The 12,439-nt window shown below is 37.8% G+C and overlaps 1 pseudogene; it reads left to right on the top strand.

Moving 5' to 3' along the window:
• Positions 1 to 2,770: 2,770 nt before the first annotated feature.
• On the top strand, positions 2,771 to 3,208 carry LOC149796556 (MAP kinase-interacting serine/threonine-protein kinase 2 pseudogene; annotated as a pseudogene).
• Positions 3,209 to 12,439: the final 9,231 nt, after the last annotated feature.

Below are 12,439 nucleotides of genomic sequence, written 5' to 3' on the forward strand. Positions count from 1 at the left end.
CTAAGAACACGATGATGCCATTAGTACGAATCAATTTGGGGAAGGAATTTGAGTTCTAATCGTTACCTTGATTGAGTTCCGGGTGTACCTCAGATCTAAATTTCCAAAAACTTATTAGAACGTCGTTGACGCTTTTGTCTTGTTATTATACATGATGTGACCACATGATTAAACTGTTGGCCGAAATGCTTCTGACCAGATGTATTACAATTGGAAACATCAAGGTCTGGGTTGAATATCCACCACTACACTTTAAATCATGCTAATTTATTTTTTATAATTATTCTTTGCAAAATTATACAGAATGAAGGAGCAAATTTGTGCTTGTCAATGTCGAAATCGTAAAAAAAGGTCATAGTTTGTATTTATTATGTTTCGTCAAGCAAGCTGTCTCTTGCATGTCTAAATTATTCGCGTTGACCAATTGTTTCCATTCAGATTTGTTTGGGAAAATACTTTGATTAATGAAATTAAAGAGACAAAACAGTAAGCTCATACTTAGGTAGTACGCACCAAATACCTGGAATAAAAAAAAATGATCGTAGATGCTGGGTGCTATCATCGTACATGTACAAAAAGTATATAAATTCTTGCTTGGAGATGACGCTATTGTGCAAGGTGCAAAGTTTACCTAAAAGAAGTTTACGCTAATCAGTTTCGGTTTTTGAATCTTATCATCCCAAACTGCGCATGTCTGAGCGTATTTGTTAAGAGCGTATTTGATCTTCTACAAGAGTTGTGTGTACGGTTAATGAAACGACGTGTCCTGTAATATTCCTAGGTCTGGTTCATGAATTATTTCTTTAAGCAGTTTATAATTAAACTTCCATCCCTTTACAAAAACAAGAATATATGACTTCATAGAATTCATTTTTTTTTTCTGAAACGTTTGATTGTTCGAGAAAAATCTCTAACATTTTAGGTAAGTTACTTTACATTTTTACAACTTTACAACTGAATTTGTTTTGCTTTTTTCTAAATCGCGTGCCAACTCGTCGAAAGTCACCAGATTAAGACAGAACACAGGATGGACGCCTGCCTAACTCTTTACTTTTTTTACATCTTTCCATATACATAGGCATTTACTAACAACGAATGCACTTTGCACACTTTGATATGTAGTTCCAATTATTTTTAAGATTTTTTGGGATCAGACATGCTTTCCCATATATTTTGTAGATGGACATAGACCTTCTCTAAATATATTTTGTATAGGTTCATATCGTACAATGAATTTAACAATTTTTTTATTTTTTTTATTTTAACTGATGACCGCCATATATAAGGTCTTTTTTTGGTGGAATTCATGGCTTGGTTCTTTGGAAATTGTATGGTACTCAGTTATTTTATCAGTTGAATTGTTAATGCACATGACTGTTTAAATTAGATTTGAAAACATTGAATGTTCACTCTGTTGAACAGTAAAAGATTTATTTTACAAACCATGGCCTCTTTGTGTTCACAAGTCGACACAAACATTTAAAAAGCACCAGGCCCCAAAAATGTTATGACCATAGCAAATTTCAATAGACAATTTGGTTTGGTTGAGCTCTATAATTAGATGCCAGAAAAAGGGGAAATTACATTCATTTGTTCAGTTTTAGGAGAGGAAATTTATTGAAAAAACCTACTATTGATGCGTTGAGCGCCCCTAAACCACATTCCAAAACTGTCCTATGTTATGTCCTAAAGAGTCTTCGTGCTTTAGGGCCGCTCAACGAATCAATAGTGGTGTCCAAATCAAACAAACCATCTTAATCTAAAGGATTTTAAATTATGAACTCACTGTAAAGTTGTTGCTATAGGATAGCTGGAATTCTTTTTCTAAGAGACAGTCCTTTACATTAAACAAGATGCTATGGGTAAAAATTTCACCTCCGGCATAAATACCAGATTACATGCTGTGCACTCATGTCAAATTGCACGTAATCAATCGCACTATATTGCAAATATTTAAAAATAAAATATTTCCTTTAAATCACTGCCAAGAATCCATACACCTAATCCAAGGATCACCATCAAGAAAGAGAACACTGCTCTAAAACTAAATTGGGATTACATTCATGTAAAACGTAATAATTTCGACCATAGCTTTATAAGCGACCATTTTGTTAACTACCCCCCCCCCCCCCCGAAAAAACAGGTCTATTCAACTTATAAAGATAAATAATTTAATCATATCTCCTCAGTGGCATTTCAAATTTTAGTGAGTTTACACTGTATAGAAAAGGCAGGCGATCGTCTATGTTAAATAAATGCTAAATTGTACATTTTCATAAAAGGAATATTTCACGAGATTTTATTTACTTAAAACACTTGATGTCAAAACGCAATTTATTTGAATAGTGTTGAAATGTAGTCGTTTCGACAGGATGACACGAGCCAATCAGCAATCAAATTGTCTCCGAAATCACATATATAAAAGTTGCCTACACTGTTGTAAGGTAAGCGGATTGAATATACAGATGGAAAAGGATTTTAGGATATGGAAAGCCATGACTTACGGGATGCAGAGAACAACCAAATTTTAAATCCAACAAGAATCAGAAAGAAGTAAAAAAAAAGACAGCTTAAATAAAATCGCGAATTTTACAGACGAAGACGAGAAATGTTACGAAATGTTGTTATTTCTTTAGTGCAGACCTTTAAAACATTTCCAACAACAAAAATTGATGCTATTGAGATCATTCAGAAAGACACGATCCGATCCCCCATAGAAGACTGCAAAGAAATATAGATCTTTCACTTGTGCCAAGATTAGGAAAACATCATGCAGCTTGATGATTTTTTTGAAGAGGAAGACCGGTTGTATTTGGTCTTTGACAAGATGTTGGGAGGAACTTTGTTTGACAATATTGAGACGGAAGTCAGCTTAACAGTGAAATGTATCACACGAACCTTGGATTTCCTTCACAATAAAGGAATAGCCCAGATGGACCTAATACTAGAAAAAGTATTGTGTGAAAAGGGAGAAATATCCCGGATACGAATACGTGATTTTGTCTTGGCAAGTAGTGTGCCGGTTGGAAGTCAAATGCATATGTATACTATACCAGATCTTCTGACACCTGTCGTCACAGCAGAGTATATGGCTTCTGAAGTTGTTGAAGTTTGTGCTTGTGACTCCTTCTCATATGGCAAGAAATGTAAATACATGAGCTTGGGAATAATCATATCCATCACGCTGTGCGGTTACTCTCCCTTTTAGGGCCACTGTGGAGGTGATTGTGTATGGACCCGTGGTGTGACGTGTCAGGACTGCCAGGACTTGCTTTTCAGCAGTATCAATTACGGTTTTTATGAGTTTCCAGATAACGAGTGGAGTGTAATATCAGACTTTCCTAAGTATCTTATTCGTCACTTGTTGGTGCCAAGCAGGTCTTGAAGCACCCCTTCGTATCTTGCCCACCTGCTGCAAGTCCTCTTGCGAATCCAAGAATCCTTACAAAGAACAACAGTACCAAGGACTTTGAGTCGTTTGCTGAGACGGCTATTTAAATCAACCGCATAATGCAGCAGCATTTGATTCATAACGAGACCACGAGATTTCTTTATAATGAAGAAGATGAGGGAAATGAAAGGGATGAAATCCATTCTGAAGAAATTATAGTACCACCCTTTAAATTGTCCCCACACGCTTCCAACTTGGCAAAGCTACAATCAAATTTGGAGGCCAGGACCAGTGTTCGTTCAACAGAATTCAACAGAATTCAATTTTTTTTAGATAATTGCAAATACGCAAATAATTTTGGTCTGTAAATTTTGCTATGATGATTGATGTCCAAAATCTTCTGCTTGTTGGATTGGAATAATGAGGAATTTGCCGACATATTTTTGGGAAGAGCTGTAACAGCTGCGACCTTTTAAGGAGCTAGTCGATTTATTTCTGGTTTGTTTTGAAGCCTTACCATTGATACATGTTTGCCAAGATGCAAACAAAAACGTGCATGGGAACATATTGTATATACATCTTAAAGTTTTATTTCCAGAATGTTCATCCTAATTCTTTCAAAAAATTCTTTAAAATTGCTCTACACACCAAATAATATGTTTATATATTTGTTCTCAGATTTTTATGACCATTTGACCAACAACCTATGGTATTACAGTAATTCGTTTATCCCGATCAGGATTTAGTCTCATCAAAATTGCACCTGTCCGTTCTCATTTGAGCATAGTTCATGTGGTCTATTTTATCATTTGTTAAAACTGCTTTTACAAGCAATGCTGCTTTGTTTACATTTTTACTTTTGATTTGTTTTTCGTCTTTGCAAATACCTCGTAATTTGACTGTAACTGCGGCATGTGTCTGATTGTGTATTTCGGTGGAAAAAAGAAGAAAATACTGTACAAAACAAATTGCTTTCGTCAAAAATTATATTAGTATATAAAAGCATGTCTTATTTGTCCTCTTAACACACTCTGCAAACTTGTGATTTTCATGGTCTTGTGCCGTTTGGGTATATGTCTTGACAATGTGCAAATAGCACAAATTAATGCATTGTTTGTTCACTGACGTATCCTTCAATTACAATTCTCTATTTCAAATTAATTGCATCATGTCTTAGATCTTACTGGTGCATTCATTATTTCCTTTATAAAAATCTAAATCTTCTAAAACCAAAGGAAAACAATGCACTATCACCTTAAAAGTCCGGAATGAGAATCTTCAGGTTTTATGCAACCAGTTGAAAAAAGCCATTGATGTCCAAGGCATATATGCGACTAATTATTCATGATCAATACATGGTTTTGAAAATATTGGAAAAGTGAGATTATTCAGTGTTTTTGTTAATTTTCAAGAAGTGCTTTAATTTTATAATTGTGCTATTATTCATGAACAAGGTTGGTGGAATGTAAAACTTAAGTTATATGATGCTTACAGTGATACAGACTGTACATGTCAAAAAAGAGTATTGTTTTATCTAAAGTGCCAGTACATCTGCAGGTGAAAATATGTAGATGTCACTCTTAAGTTTCAAAATTCAGTTTGATTTATAATATTTCTTCATTAAGCAAATTCATACTAGCATTTAGTTTTGTTCTGTCATGGTGTATTTTGCAATTCCTTTTTATTCTCATTGGCCGGACACTTGTAAAAGTGCCATTTCAATGAAATATTGTTTTCTATTGTGAAATAAATGTTTTAATTAGATGTGATTTTTAATTTTCAATACTATCTATCTATCTATCTATCTATCTATCTATCCATGCATCCATCTATCCATGCATCTATCTATCTATCTGATGTTTTCCATTTCCAGAGTACTTATCCCTTTGTTTTATTGGAGGATAGGGAAATGTGTCCATTGTACCAATTGTGAATTTTAGTTGGAACTTTTTTTCAAACTTCTCTATTGTTGCATGCAGGGGTAATTCTAGCCTCATAGGTGTTGTTCTCTTGTCTTTTTATTTTCCGTAATATTGGTAATGGTTCTTTTATCACTGCTGTTTCCCGTCCAAAATCCATTTCTTCGTATAGAATTATCGGCTGGTTTCCCAATGATCTTAAAATATTGCCTTTTTATTGAGCCGTCAGTTAATTCAGTGAATTCTTTTTTTACCCATTTAACAGTGTTCATTATTGTTACCATTGAATGTCTTCTTTCCATGAGAATTCCTGATAGATCTATTTCACGGGTGCTGTCTTTATAAGCGCATTCTAGGAACGAACCTTCTGTTGTTTCAACTCTTCTTGTTTTGAAAAATTTCTCCAAATCTGTAAGCTCTCCGCAGTACGCCATCTTGCACGTGCAGCACGATTCTTTTAGTTGAGTTTTAATCTTGTATTTTTTTATATGATCTTTTATTTGTATCTTCCATATATTTCAGCTAGGCTTCTGAAAACTGCCTGCTAATCAGTTATTATTCATGTGAACTTATTTTTTTTTTTTGGGGGGGGGGGGATGAGAATGTCTCTCGTCTGATCTTTACAGAACATTCAAGGTAGACCCCTCCTAACTGTAATGTTACCCGAATGCTTGGTGATTTTGTTATGTAGTATAAGCTGTATTCTTTACGTTATAGGTTTGTGTTATTTATTAGTTTGTTATATTTTATTTTTGGGAATCCTTTGTATGGATTGTGTGGTTATGGTATGGGTTTTTGTCCTTTTGAATCTTTTTTCACTTCTTTGACATTATTACAATTTCCAAGAGATTGTCAAATTCTCTAACGTAATATTGTGTTTCCTTTTATTCCTCGTCGTATGTCAAATTATTGAAGTCTTTTCTCCTTTTTCTTTCGCCTTCTTCCGATGTAGTTTGGGATTGGTCATTTTGATACTCTAGATGTAGCGATCTTTTAGCTTTCTTTTTCTTTCTTCTTGGATCCTTTCTCTGTTCTGTTTTAGAGGCTTAATAGTGACCAAACTTTTTATAAGTCGCTTAGACATATTAGTTAAATAATTCAAGTATGGTATTTATTATGTACACTATGTACTAGAATAAGATAGATTTGTTAAGAATTAGGAATTTGTTTTAGACTTGTTGGATTTGATTTAATTGTACAGGTGGCTAACACATTAATGGTAATTTCACTATCCATTAGAATAACTGGACTAGATTTGAAATAGGTACGGGCTGGCGTTTATGGGAGTACACGACATCCATGGTCGGCTTGCAGAGGTACTTGCCTTCGTTGCATCTCTCGTACATCGTATATTTACGGATATGTGGAACCATTTCCACCCGTCATAAAACCAGGTGTCCTAATGTAATGTGACGTCATCGCTGCCGACCAATCGTAGCGGACGTTACATACAGGTTGGGTTGACACCTGGTGCGTTCAATCTCAGCTAACTACCAACTTTTATCATGAGTGAGTGTTAGATTCATTCCCAATCATAACGGCCCTACATTCAGTTCGTTAGGGAACAATTAGTCCCATAACCTGATGGCCAAATTAATCAGTGCTATTCGAACCCATAAATGCCTGGGGGATGATGCACTAATTCCTTCCCCATGATCAACAGAAACACCTAGCGGTGCAAGAGAATAAACCGTTGTCTATGCCCACTCTGACGAAAACGACGTAAATTTAAATAATCAGTCTAAATTAATTGTTCGAGCCATTCAACATTGAATAAACAATTATGGCAATATATTTGTTTCACAATTTGAAACACAGTTGGTTCTAGATGATGGATGTAGCCTACACACACAAACACACACACACACACACGCGCGCGCGCGCGCGCTATCACAACAGTAAAGGAGTGAGTGTTTATAATAACACTACTCCGTATTTGCACCAATTGGCAACTTGAACAGTAGATTTTCCAGAGATTTGGTAGGCCCTGGGATGGGCTGTTTGTTTTAACTCCAGATAGGTTGTTTCTTTTCCTCTTTCTCTATATTGGCCTCTTCGGCTATGGCTTCCATCGCTAGTTCATCAAGTATATGCCTGGCCTACTCCACGTGCATTTGGAGTTCAAGCAATTTACAATTATGTTGCTCATCTTCTTTAGTAGCCAGACTGATATATTGATCTTTTGGATTATAAAGGCTTAGCACGGTTTGCATGTGCCTCTGGTTTATTCCTGCGCAGCAGGAAGCTAATTTTTACTGGGGAAGGTGTGTATGTGTGTGTGTGTGTGTGATTTGGATTTTTAACGTAGATTTAACAATGTTTCAGTCATATTGCTACGATGTCTGCAGTGTGGCAGTTTTTAGTGATGTCTATCACTGGGGCATTACGCCGCAGACATGTGGCATGATGTCCCACCCAGTCACATTATCCTCACACCGGGCCGACCAGTCCTAACACTAACTGGGGAAGGAATTGGAACCACATCACCCAGGCGTTTATGCACTCAAAGAGTGCTGATAATTAAGCCGTTAGTTAGCGAGACATGTAGTCCCATGCTACCTGAATGGTGGGCTGTCATGAGTGGGAATGGAACCAACACTCATGTTTACGTTAGCTAGTACCAATTGTGTGGATGAGTGGGATTAGGACCGATACTCACACATGATTTTGATTGGTATAAATTAATGCGCGAATTGCACGCTGTTAATTGATGCCCACCCTAGGCATGAGAGGAGGTTGGCGGAAGGACAGGCGCCGATCAATAGGAAGGTCTCCATTGACGAATCCAGGGTGTTGATATAAAGTTGTCATCTCGCACGAATTTTGAATTTAGAACAACGGGTAGACAGACTGATGCGCGTTTCCTTTTATATTTGTCAAGCACGGACGTGAAGGAAAACATCCTCTGTCACCAAAACATTCATTGCCCATATCATTACCCAAATAAACATGGTACACGCGGACTTATAAGAGTCATTCATTCACTTTTTTACTTACAGACCTTAACTACTAACAGAAACACACATTTTGTATGTGACATAGTTTGTTTCCTGAACAGACGTATGCCATGGAATTATTGGTAAGTATGCCTTGTCCACAAGTAGGGCACACTTTTAGGAGTTGACAGGCACTTTTCGTCTGTAAACCTTGCGTCTTCAGATGTTGTTGGTAACAGGCAGGGTTGACAAAAGTTCCCTGACAAGCAGGGCAATGCGCTCGAAATTGTTCTTCGTCCATACAGGCTTTATCGGCCAAACATCCTTCACATTCCGATCCCCAATGTTCTGATGCTAACGATTGGTAATGCCATAGTCACATTTCTCACAGTAATGACCGTATCCCAGGAATCCGGTGATACTAATGATGACATCGAAATATTCATCGTGATAATAGACTTGAATTTATTCTCCGTCACTGTAATATTTGTCTCGGAACAATAGAGGTCCTCGCATTTCTTGAGGGTTTACCTTCAAGGTGTAGGGTGGAGCTAGAACATCTTGCAAATTTTGCATTTCAAGAATGCCACAGGGTGTGTCTTTGGGTAGCCCCGCTTGCTATAACAGGAGTTCTGTTTCTCTTTGTTGTTTGGCTCGAGTCGATTTTCGAATGTTCTTCCAGGCCCTTTTCCATTCTACCGTGTCGTTCTTGTCGGTCTACGTTCGTGCCACCACGATCGCACGGGCTAAACACGTCTTGTTTTGAGGATTGTTAATTCGGACGAGGCTCGTCTTGGTGCTACAAAGGTCGTCGACCAATAACACCTTTTTGTGTCCGGAACATTGGAGAAGAGACACGTGGGTCATGAAGTGTCGTTTTTGCATCGGTGATGTGAAACTTGTCGTTGAATTGTTGAATTTTGTCGATGACTTTGGAAGGTGTTAAATCTGCCGGACTGCTAAACTCGATCCAAACGGAAGACTTTAAACTGTCGTGATCAATGGAAAGTCTCAAGCGATCGTCGTCTTTGGCTTCACATTGTCGTTTCAGTTTGGTTAACACAGAATCCCACACCTCAGTTATACACTCTTCTGCTTTCCCCAGGGGTACGTTGGATTTGACATCTTTAAATTCACCGTGTAAGGTGTAAGCCGTGGTTCTAATTTTCTAGAGAACCGCTTTTCCGTCTCTCGAACGTGGTCGTAATTTTTAAGATTAATTGTGGTGAACTTTGGTTGGGTGTAGACTCTCTAGGTCTGGATTCTGGCTCCCTCATGTCATCTTCAAAATCACTGGCATGAATTTCAGCCAAGACTTTAGTTACTGTGCGAGGCGATAAATAACGTTTCTGGCTCTTACTTTCTTCATCTTTCACCACGAAATGATGCGATCGTTTCATCTTGACTGCAAACAGTCAAAAGACTATATTTTAAACACCATGGGTCCCTATATAAATGTTAAACCTGGGCTTTCCCTATAGAAGGGTAAGTGTCTTCCCTCCCAGTATTCATTTGACTCTCAAACCGACCAGAACGATGGAAGAGGCCCCAGAGATTGAACTTCTGAACAGAGCTTTGCGAAGTGTCATAAGAATGTCTTCTTCAAACAAACCGACGGACTACGCCCCTTCCTTTCGAGGTAAAGGTCAAGATACTTGCTGTATCTGTAAGAAGAAAGGACATTGGTCTACAGAGTGTCCAGACCGTCCAAATAGCAAGACAGGTGTCAGAAGAGACAAAAGTCAAGATACCTGTTATCATTGTCAAGAGAAAGGACATTGGTCTTCAGAATGCCCTAAGAAACAACAGGCGTAAGAAGAACATAGGTGTTGCGAACAGAAAGAAGAAGAGGTACCCTCCCCAAAGGAAGAACACAGACACGTCCAGAAAGAAATATAAAGAGAATAAAAGATCACGAGGAGAAAGGGAAGAATAAGAGGAGGAAAAACCCGTGAAGGTGAAGAAATTCAACAACAAAAACAGAGAGAGTGAACAAAGACACATAAGAAGTCTATGAACTATTTAAAGTGTTAAACTGTGAATTGGATTGTAAAATTTGTACCAGAATAGACCAGACGGAAAAAGTAAGTGTCTCTTGGCTATGATTATTTAGAATAAGGGCCTACACTCACGCATTCACACACGTACATCATGGGCAAAAAAGGGGATTTGGAGTTTTAATTGTTGTTGGGAAAATGAATGCTCTCTCTTTCCGAGAGAAGTAGCTGGTCCTGGAAAGGACTGTTTTGGTGTTTGTTTAAAGAAACAAACTCAGGAACGGGAAGTAATCAGCTTTAAATGGCTTAAGCCTTTGCCACGACCAAGGTCTACATCTGGACATGCTCCTGTCAATGATGATTTGGTACAAATCACTAGGGGTGATATCGCAGGCGTACTTCCAGGGTTGGGTCTTTGGCTAGGGAAAGTCTTTTTCTTTTGGGTCGTATTAAAAACGTCTGATACATTTGTTTCAGACACCTTAACCCTGTTAAAACGTTTAAGAATACCGTCATTGTTTGACCTTCACTGTCCTACTTCTCTCCTAGACCTTTTTCCTTCTCTACTGCTTCTTCCTGTCGTTTCCTCCTTGCTTCTTCTTTTCGCTGTTGTTGTTGAAGGAGAAAAGCTTGTTCTGCTTTTTTCTGCTGTTGTAAAAATTTCTTGAATTCTTCTTTCTGTCTGTTTAAAATCATCGACGCGTGGTAAAGAAGTTGAAGGTGGCTAAGGAACTGGTTCCGGAACAAATTCTTTTGAAGAAGTAAAATCGACTAAATCCCAATAAATTCGACCTGTTCTGGAAGTAGGCCTGTGTTGACTTTGGTACTGCTTCTATGCCATCGCTTCTCGTTTTCACGGCTGGTGCACCCCAATTTATTGTCTTCTTAGTTTCCGTCATTATTGAACACTAAGTCGCATGGATTGATTAAGCACTGACGCTAGCGATCCTATATAGGGAATGTGACGTCACAGAACGCTCTCTTCGGATTGGAAGACATACTGCGCACTGTGTAGGAAATTTGTAAGAGCTTGTTTTGATTGGTGAAAAAAACTAAATCCGTTTCGATCCGCTCTTCCACTACAAATAACCACAGTTCATTTCATCCCTTTCACCTGTTCTCGTCACAAGATGTGGACAAACGTAGAACAATCTTCTCTCGTATCGTCGATGCTGTTCCGTACGGACTTACCCATGTATGTGAAATCATCATGGACAAATACCCGGATCACCGATATGAGCGTTTGGAAAAGAAGAATTTATGTGGAGAGACAAGGCTGTTTGAAACGAATTCGCATCTACGGTCATGAAAAGTCAGAAGAAGTTTGAGAAAGAAAACACCTATGCGTTGCCCTCTATATTAACGGAACGATGCTAACATAAACCCAAATGCCCTTTTCAGGGCCACTCATACGCCTTGAAACGATTTGCTTTCTTGCCTACACTTTTTATAGTCGGTTGTATAATTGTTTGTGTTTGTATGATGTATGTTGTATGTGTTATATATGTATTTGTCCCACCAAGCGTTCTATGTTTTTTCCGCTCTTTGGTCCGATTGATTTCAGCCCCTTGCTACATTGTTGCTAATAGTCAGTACCGTGACGTCACCTCATCTGTTCCATTCCTTATATTCCTAGACAGTCCCAATACTTTTTTGTCCCTCCATAGTCCCACCTGTGTTAAAATTCCCCATGTTAAATTCCAATTTTCACCATGGTAACCCGCCCACCACCACCACCACCACCACCACCAGTTTAACATTAAAGTCCCATTTTACCTAGGGTATCCCACTATACCACTTGTATCAGCTCATTCCTTTTGTGTTCAAACTTTACGCTAACTTTGTGGATTATTTATTCCTTTGTCCTAAATAACCATTACCATGGACATTGTGGGTCTTCGCTCCTCTGTTATTCCAGATATGTCGATCTCCTGTGTTCCTTTTTTATCTGAGCATTTTAGGAAAGATCCCTTAGTTGTTTCTATCATTTCTGTGTCAAAACATTTTTCTATTTCAATTAGTTCCCTGTTTCTAGCAATTGTGTGTGTGTCGTGAAAACGAGTATATATTTGTTCAAAATTAGTTTACGTTATTATTCTTTTTTAAATAATTGTTTTATATTCCCTCACGTTATCATTTAATACGAACCATGGTAAAGGTTTGGATGAAATAGGAAGGCGCTCCTTGTCAAAAATG

The sequence above is a fragment of the Sinohyriopsis cumingii genome, chromosome 6, assembly GCF_028554795.1.
Source record: "Sinohyriopsis cumingii isolate HCF-2022 chromosome 6, ASM2855479v2, whole genome shotgun sequence".
NCBI classification, from domain to species: Eukaryota; Metazoa; Mollusca; class Bivalvia; order Unionida; family Unionidae; genus Sinohyriopsis; species Sinohyriopsis cumingii.